The following is a 9,883-nucleotide window of genomic DNA, read 5'->3' as shown; positions in this document are numbered from 1 at the left end:
AGTTGTTGCCTCTCTTTCGTGCTTTGTGTCTTCTCCCACCTTCCTGTGATTCCTTTCTGTGAGTTCATCTAGGCAGCAGAGCTCCCCTAAAACAGTGTCAGCTGTCCTGGCTTTGGAACTCTATCTGGGGGATGGGCAGAACTTCTATTAAGCGAATTTGTCCTCCTTTCCAGGGATGATTTTGCTGGGTGTCCAGTGGCTGGAAGTCCTCTGCTTATCCATGGACTCCCTGCTTCTCCCTCTACTGCTATCCCTCCAGGGCACTGCCCCCAACTCCTATCCTGATTACCATTCTCCCAGAGGTTAGATGTCACGCTTGCCTTACCCAGGGGTGGTGGGTCTTGGGATAGTGGGAAGCTCTTCACATCAGCTGGACCGAATCCTCATGCTATAAAACTCTGGCTAATTCTTTTGTTGGTGACCATTCCCACTCTCCTCTCCCACTAGGCATAACCATCTCTGGGCATGGGAATCCCCATCTTGTTACTCCCGTGTCATTTAGATGGTGCTGCCTTGCAAGCATGCTGCACTGCTCTTTGTACTTCGATTGAGAAAAAATAAAAAATAAACACACACACACACACACACACAAGCAAAGAAAATAAAGAGAATGAAAAACAATATTTGAAGAAATAATAGCTGAGAACCTTCTAGATCCAAAACTTAGACCTCATGTGCCAGAGCTGAGGCATGTGGACACTCCAAATCAAGAACTGCCTTAGGGCCACCTGGGTGGCTCACTCGGTTAAGCTTCCGACTTTGGCTCAGGTCGTGATCTCACGGTTCATGGGTTGGAGCCCTTCGTTGGGTTGGAGCCCCTTGTCGGGGTCTGTGCTGACAGCTCAGAGCCTGGAGCCTGCTTCAGATTCTGTGTCTCCTTCCCTCTCTGCCCCTCCCCTGCAGTCTCTCTCTCTCTCTCTCTCTCTGAAAAATAAACATAAATTTTTTTTAAAAAGCTTAAAAAAATAACTGCCTTTGAGAAATCAAGATTTATCCATCAGCTGGGTCACCCTTATTCCCAGTTACATAATGAGGCTGGAGGTAGAGTCCCCCAAAAGTGAGGGTTCCACAGCAAGGAAGAAGAGGGAGGTGAGTGCTGGTGGGCAACATAGAAGATGTCCTCCACCCAGGTGTAAATCATTTCAATAGAAATGACACCCAACGCCATTCAACACAAATGGTCAAAAAGTTTAAGAACCAAGAATGGTAGGATATTTTTTAACAGATAAAGTCTATCTACCAAAACTTTCATCTAACATCCTGCTTACTGGTTAAACTTTAGAAGGATTTTTATTAAAGACAGGAACAAGAAAGGAATGCCTGCCATCACCCATTCCTGTTGTTTAACATATTTTAACAAACACTAAAAGCTAATGAGACAGAATGACAGAGAGAATGAGAGATAGAGGGACAGACACACAGAGGGAAGTATAAGTATTGTAAAGGAAGAGTGAAAAAAAAACCCACTATCATTTGTGGATAAACCAACCATTAAAACTAACAAGAAGGGTGCCTGGGTGGCTCAGCTGGTTAAGCGTCTGACTGTTGGTTTCAGCTCAGGTCATGATCTCACATGGTTTGTGAGTTCGAACCTCACATAGGGTTCCGTGCTAACAGTGCAGAGCCTGCTGGGAGTCTCTCTCCCTCTCTCTCTGCCCCTCCCTCGCGCTCCCTTTCTCTGACTCTCTTTCAAAAATAAATAAACTTTAAAAAATTTAAAAAATTAGAGAGTTTAGCAAGGATGCTACATACAAAGTCAACACCAAAATGTTATGCCAGAAAATGTAATTAAAACATACCATTCGCCAAAGCAACAAAGATATAAAATATCTAGAAGTGAGATAAGCAATATATGTAACACTTTTATGGGGGATATTATAAAATGTTATTAAAGAATATAAGAGGCTTTCCTCAACCATACAAATTCAATGAAATGCCAATAAAAATCCCAAAAGTATTAAGAAAAAATACAGAGATGCAAAAGTACAACTTTGAAAAAGAACAAAGAGGGATGACCTATTCCACCAAGTATATCAAGTTCAAATTCAAAACTTTTTGAAGTGTGGTTTTACCATAGCAACAGACGAATGAAACAGAACAGAGCCCAGAATGGGAAATTGGTATTCAATATTGCTAGTGTCAGAAATCTTGTGTGGAAGGATAAATTATTCAGTAGTGTTTGACAAATTGGCTAAATATTTGGAAAATTTAACATAGAACTAGATTATGACCTAGTATATAAAATATACATATTAGTATATGCTATGTAATATTTGCATACCTCAAAAAATTAGTTCCACATGACATTGACTAGAATCCCTTTTAAAATATCCTAAAATTGGGGCACCTTGGTGGCTCAGCCGGTTAGGTATCTAACTCTTTATTTCGGCCTAGGTCATGATCTCACTGTTGTGAGATCTAGTCCTGCATCGATCTCTGTGCTAAGCATGGAGCCTTCTCAAGAAACTCTCTCTCCCTCTTCCTCTGCCTCTCCCCCTTCTCTCAAATAAAGTAAAATATCCTAAAATAGATATTAGCAAACTGAATCCAACAACACATTAAAAAAAGCATTCACCGTGATCAAGTGGGATTTATTCCTGGGATACAAGGGTGGTTCAATATTCACAAATCAATTAACGTGCTACACCACATCAACAAGAGAAAGGATAAAACCCATATGATCATTCCAATAGACGCAGAAAAAAGTTTTTGACAAAGTACAACATCCATTCATGATCAAAACTCTCTACAAAGTAGCTTGAGGGGGAACACACCTCAACATAATAAAGGACATATACAAAAACTGCACAGCTAACATCATACTCAATCAGGAAAAACAGAGCTTTTCTCTGAAGGTCAGGAAGAAGACAGCGATGTCCACTCTCACCACCAGTATTCAACATAGTGCTGGAAGTCCTAGCTACAGCAATCAGACAACAAAAAGAAATAAAAAGCATCCAAATCGGTAAGGAAGAAGCAGAACTTTCACTATTTTCAGATCACATGAGACTATATATAGACAACTCTAAAGACGCTACCAAAAAACCTACGAGATAAATGAATTCAGTAAGGTCGCAGGATACAAAGTCAATATATAGAAAACCATTGTGTTTCTGCACACGAATAAAGAGGTAGCAGAAAGAGAAATTAAGAAAACAGTCCCAACTTACAATTGCACCAAAAATAATAAAATACCTAGAAATAAACTAAACTAAAAGGAGGTGAAAGATCTCTACTCTGGAAACTATAAAATACTATGCAATAAATTGAAGATGACACAAACAAATGGAAATGTATTCCATGCTCATGGACTGAGAGAACAAATATTGTTAAAATATCCATACTACCCAAAGCAGTCTACACATTTAATGTAATCCCTATCAAAACACCAACAGTATTTTTCACAGAACTAGAACAAACAATCCTAAAATTCATATGGAACCACAGAAGGCCAGCAATCCTGAAAAAGGAGAACAAAATCGGAGGTATCACAATCCCAGATTTCAAAATATCCTAAAAGCCGCAGTAATTGAAACAGTATGGCACTGGCACAAAAATAAACATATAGATCAATGGAACAGAATGGAGAGCCCAGAAATAAATTCACGATTACATGGTCAACTAATTTTCTATAAAGGAGGCAACAATATCCAATGGGAAAAAGTCTTTTCAATGAAAGGTGTTTATTTTTTGACAGCTACATGCAAAAAAAAAAAAAAAAGAAAGAAAGAAAGAAAGAAACTGGACCACTTTCTTACACCATACACAAAAATAAACTCAAAATGGATTAAAGACCTAAATGTAAATTTTTTAAATGTTTATTTCTTTTTGAGAGAGACAGAGACAGAATGCAAGGGGGTTAGGGGCAGACAGAGAGGGAGACACAGAAGCAGAAGCAGGCTCCAGGCTCTGAGCTGTCAGCACAGAGCCCGACGCGGAGCTCAAACTAACGAGCTGTGAGATCATGACCTGAGCTAAAGTTGGGTGCTCAACCGACTGAGCCACTCAGGTGCCCCTAAAGACCTAAATGTAAGACCGGAAACCATAGAAGTCCTAGAAGAGAGCACAGGCAGTAATTTCTCTGACATCAGCCATAGCAACATTTTCTAGATATGTCCCCTCAGGCAAGGGAAACCAAAGCGAAAATACACTCTTGGGACTACATCAAAATAAAAATCTTCTGCACAGCATAGGAAATAATCAATAAAACCCAAAGACAGCCTACTGAATGGGAGAAGAGATTTGCAAATGACATATCCAAATGAAGGGTTAATGTCCAAAACATATAAACATATAATATCCAAAACATATAATATCCAAAACTTATACAACTCAACACACACACACACACACACACACACACACACACACACACACATAATCCAATTTAAAAATGGGCAGAAGACATGGACAGACATTTCTCCAAAGACATCCAGATGGCCAACAGACACATGAAAAGACGCTCAACATCACTCATCAGGGAAATGCAAATCAAAACCACAATGAGATATCACCTCACACCTGTCAGAATGGCTCACATCAAAAACACAATGAACAAGTGCTGGCAAGCATGTGGAGAAAAAAGAACCTTCGCGCACTGTTGCTGGGAATGCAAACTGGGGCGGCCACTGTGGAAAACAGTAGGGAAGTTCCTCAAAAAACTAAAAATAGAATTGCTTTCGACCCAGTAATTGCACTACTGGGTATTTACCCACAGAATGGGAAAACACTAATTTGTAAAGATATGTGCACCTCTATGTTTACTGCAGCATTATTTACAATAGCCAAATTATGGAAGCAGCTCAAGTGTCCACCTGTCGATGAATGGATAAGGAATGTGTGGTGTATCATACAATGGATTATTACTCAGCCATAAAAAAGAATGAGATCTTGCCATTTGCAACAACATGGGTGGATCTCGAGGGTATGATGCTCAAGGAAACAGTTAGCGAAAGACAAGTACCATATGATTTCACGCCTATGTGGAATTTAAGAAACAAAACCAAGGAACTAAGGAAAAGAGAACCAAGGAAAAAGAAAAACGCAGACTCTTAACTAGAGAGAACAAACTGATGGTTACCCGAGGGGAGGGGAATGGGGAGATGGGTGAAATAAGAGAAGGGGACCGGGGCGCCTGGGTGGCTCAGTCGGTTGAGCGTCTGACTTCGGCTCAGGTCATGATCTCACAGCTCGTGAGTTCGAGCCCCGCGTCGGGCTCCGTGCTGACAGCTCAGAGCCTGGAGCCTGTTTCAGATTCTGTGTCTCCCTCTCTCTCTGACCCTCCCCCACTCATGCTCTGTCTGTCTGTTAAAAATAAATAAACATCAAAAAAAAATTAAAATAAAAAAAGAGAAGAGGACCAATAGGACACTTATCGTGATGAGCACTGAGTCATGTATGGAAGTGTCGAATCACTCTATTGTCCACCTGAAGCCACTATAACACTGTATGTTAACTATACTGAAATTAAAAATATATATAAATCTAAAAAATTAATTAAAGATAATAAAATAAACATTGAAAATACAATCAGCATATGAGCCAGCAATCCTAATTGTGGGTATTCATCTGAAGGAAATAAAAATACTTTCTTGGAAAAAAATATGTAAGATATCCTACAATCGAAGATCTGGGTCAAGAGATATTGGGTACATGGTACAGAGGGGATTTTCAGTGTGGAAGCTGAAAGCAATACGTAGTTAATATAGTCCCTCAACTTATATATCTAAGAGGCATGAAGGTGATGAGCCAGTTTTCTGGAAAGAAATATGTGAATTATTTTGCCAAGAAAAAAAAAAAAGAAATCTTTTCCCGAGGTAAAATTAAATCAACCATATTGAAGAATTGGAAGTTGGCATCATGAGAAACAAGTTGACCCACAGCACTGACAATGTTGGGGGCATAACCCCTAGAGGGTGGAATCATCCCAGGGTTGAGAAATACCTCTGATACTGACTTAGGTCAACTCTAACTCATCGCGGCAAATCTAGCTCAAAGCATCCATTGCAATCCTGCTACCTGCCGCTCCCTCCACCAACCTGTCAGGTTCAACTACTCGGTGCATTTTGAGTCGGGACCGTGGGTGTGTTTTGCATTTGTGCTGTGTGTGCACTGGCTTGGTACAGGGCCTTGCTCCTCAGAGGTGGTTCAGAGACCGTCAGCCTCAGGCTCACCCCGGACCTTGTTGGAAATGCCAAGTCTCCACCCAATCCTGGTGAATCGGAGTCATTTTCCCAATGTCCCCATAGACACCTTACAGTTCGAAAAATGTTTAAAACATAAAGAAAACTCTTAAGTTTGAAGAGAGATCATAGCCACGCAGGGGGTAAGGCTATGATTGGTCCCTGAGCTCTACTGGGAATATCCTTTTCCCACGTTCTCCAATAATCTAAAGATGAAATTTCATCCCTTGTGGGTAAAGGCTGTAACATCCCTTTTTACTCTGGGCTCACTTGTTCATCAGCTTTAATTATCTAAAATGTGGCCCAGATGTCTGAACAAACAAACAAAATCCACTCCGGGTGACTTAGCATGGATGTCTCAACATCTACACATCAGGGAATAGGGAAGGAAGTCAAGTGCAGGCTGGGGGTGAGGTTTACAATGAGAATTGATGGTAGAAAGAATAGCTTTAACATTTTCCTGGTTATTTAGTTTTATAAATCTTGTTCACGCCTCAAAAACAGGAGCTCAGATCTTAGATAAGTGGTTCTCAAGCCTCACCGCACATTAGAATCACCTGAAAAACCCTTTAAACAAAAAAAGAAAGAACACCAAAGCCTCAGTCTCAGAGATTCTGGTCTAAACGGGCTCAGACACGGGTAGTTTATGAAAGCTTCTCAGGCGATTCTAATAAGCAGCCAGGGTTTCAATTCGCCAGCTTAGTGGTTTGGGGGCATTCACTGTAGGGCCCGGAGGCCTGGCCACCGAAGTAGCCCTACGTAGTTTCTTTATAGCTTGCTGGTCATTGCTGATGTTTAGGATGCCCTAACCTGATTACCTAATCCTGATTACCAGGATTTTAAGAGGAAAACACTTTATATATTAGAATTGACTTTGAGGGTCACCTGGGTGGCTCAGTTGGATAAGCGTCTGACTTTGGCTCAAGGTCATGATCTCACAGCTTGTGAGTTCGGCCCCACAATGGGCTCTGTGCTGACAGCTCAGAGCCAGGAGCCTGATCCGGGTTCTTTCTCTCCCCCTCTCTTTGCCCCTCCTCCGCTCATGCTCTCTCTCTCTCTCTCTCTCTCTCTTAGATAAATAAAACATTAAAAATCTTTTAAACAACAACAAAAAAAGAAGTGATTTTGACAGAAACTCAGAGAGCCTAGGACTGAATGATACAGAGACACATATCCAAGGTTTTGTGTCACAGTTAATGAAAATCTAGAGGGAAATGGTAGAACGAGGCAGACACCCACCATCTGTCCCTTTTAATCCTCCCCCTATAGACCAATGCTTAACGTGCGCCCAACAATCCTTGTTACAATGCAGTTTCTGACCCAGCTGGTCTGGGGAAGGCTTGAGGCGTAGCTGGTCCAGGGGCCACACCTACCATAGCAAGGCGCTAGATCCTACTGATGGTCAGGACTCACTCTCCGGGCCCTTTTTTGGGACCCAAACAAGAAAATGGCTTCCTCACTCCTGCGGAATGAATTCCATTGTGGTCCTTCATATCCAGAACCACTCTGCTCAAAATCATTCTTAATCTCCCACTGGACAATGTTATCAGAGGATCAGGGACTATTGAGTTAGAATGGGCTTCAAGGGCACCTAGCTTGGCCCACTGATTACCCAAGTGTGGCAATGAAACCAAGATGCAAAGGATCTGCCAAATTCACAGGCGATAGAGGCAAAGTCAAAACTGGATCCAAAGCCAGATCATGAAAGCAGCAGTTAAGGATTCTACATTAAAAAAAAAAAAAAAAAAAAAAAAAAAAAGTCAAAACAATTGCTTTGGGTTACTTTCTTATTTTTTCTAAAGTTTATTTATTTATTTTGAGAGAGAGAGAGAGACACAGCTTACTTATTTTGAGAGAGAGAGGGAGAGACACAGCACGAACTGGGGAGGGGCAGAGAGAAAAGGAGAGAGAGAGAATCCCAAGCAGGCTCCACACTGTCAGCACAGAGCCTGAATCGGGGCTCGAACTCATGAACCGAGAGATCATGGCTAAGCCTGAAATCAAGAGGGGACACTTAATCGAATGAGCCACTCAGGCGCCCCTCTTTGTGTTATTTTCTAAATGAAACGCCACTTGATTATACTCAGGGAGTTTGATACCCAGCCAAGTGAGTCTGATTCTTGGTCCATTATTTGTTCCTTTTGTGGCTCCTTCAAAAAAAAACAGAACAAGTGCCAACGAAATCGGCAGACCCGATGGCATTCTGAGTCCTGGGGCCATTGACGTGGCTGGGTCAGTGACCACACTGGCTCCTAGGTGTCCCCTTTTGTGCCACACTGTGTAAGCTGGACTCGTTATCATTTTTGGCCTCAAAGCTCAGGACTAGGATGAGACTGCCCCAGCAGACAGATAACCATATTATCGCGCTCCCACTAGCTATCTGAGTCTGGAATTAAGAACCATCCACAGGGAAATCAGCCTGAGTGCCACAAGTCTGAATATTAAATACAAGCACCACAGGGGCTTCCCTGGGAGGGAGGTCTGCTGGGCTCGTGTCTGCCCTCTCCACTCCCAACTTTGCTTGGCTTTTGTCTTCTATTTTGTGTTCCTGGTAAATCCAATTATATCTACTACCATAGGCCACCTCAGCGCTTTCTCGGGAATTAGGTTGTCTGGACAGGCAGGGAAGCAAATACATACCTCTGGTGTCAAGGGATCAGGGTTAAGCTCATTTTCACTTTTGTGATATTTCAAAAGATCACAAATTGTTTTCTTAGGGCCTAGCCAGAGAGACAGGAAAGAGCTGGAGGGTGAGACACCAAACTGCGGCCAGTGGTGATGTTTGAGCAATGAGCCTGGAGCTGCTTTTACATGTTTCTCATTGTACTTTATTTTTCTTAATTGCCTTAATGGGCATGTGGTGTGCTGCAGAGCGAAGTGAAATTGTTTTCCTTAGCTGCTGTAATTTAGAGAGAGACAGTTTGATCATATAACCCAGGGACTTTTCAATTCCATTGATCTTGGGGTCGAGGGAGAGAGGATTCTTTTTAAGTGAACGACGTGTTCACTAACGAATTCAAAGCCTATAAAGGGAAAAACCCATGTTTCTTCACCGCCCTGTTTCACAAGAGCTATTAGATGACCACACCATCATCAAAGCGGTGGAAAATGTCCGTGGGAGGGGGACCGGGGCTTCAAGAGTTGCACTTGGCCAAGGCAATCGATTCCGACACCCCATCCACAGGCTGAAGGTGATGCCGGGAACCTGGGAAAGTCCAGGCCTGGTTCTGGCTGCCATGGGTCTGTTCTGATCCCAGAAGATGTGGAGGGGGTCCTGGCTCTGGCTTGCCTGGCGTCGACTGTGAGTTCCCAGCAGAGGCCTGGCGTCTCTGTCTGAGTATGACTTGACCAGCCACACACAGAGCCCGACTCGGACAGTAGGGTCTGGGCGTCCCGGGGAGCGGAGGACGCCGGCACCTCCTGACAGAGAAAAGGCCAAAGGCCACAGGCAGGGGTGCCTCCCCGGCAGTGGGGAGTGGGGGCTGGCTGGCTGGGGGCCTGGAGAAAGCCCCGCCCCCACCGAGCTGGGTCTGCACTCCTAGACTGCGCCAGGGTCCCAGGGCGCAGGGCCAGCTCCCGAGCATTTCCTGCCAGTCGCCCCGCCCACCCCGCCTCGCGCTCCGCCCACCCCGCCTCGCGCTCCGCCCACCCCGCCTCGCGCTCCGCCCACGCCGCGCCCTCCTCCCCGCTTCGCGCCCTGC

Source organism: Panthera onca, chromosome B3, assembly GCF_046562875.1.
Source record: "Panthera onca isolate mPanOnc1 chromosome B3, mPanOnc1 haplotype 2, whole genome shotgun sequence".
NCBI lineage: Eukaryota > Metazoa > Chordata > Mammalia > Carnivora > Felidae > Panthera > Panthera onca.
The sequence above is the reverse complement of the archived record's forward strand: the minus strand, read 5'-3'. Positions refer to the sequence as shown.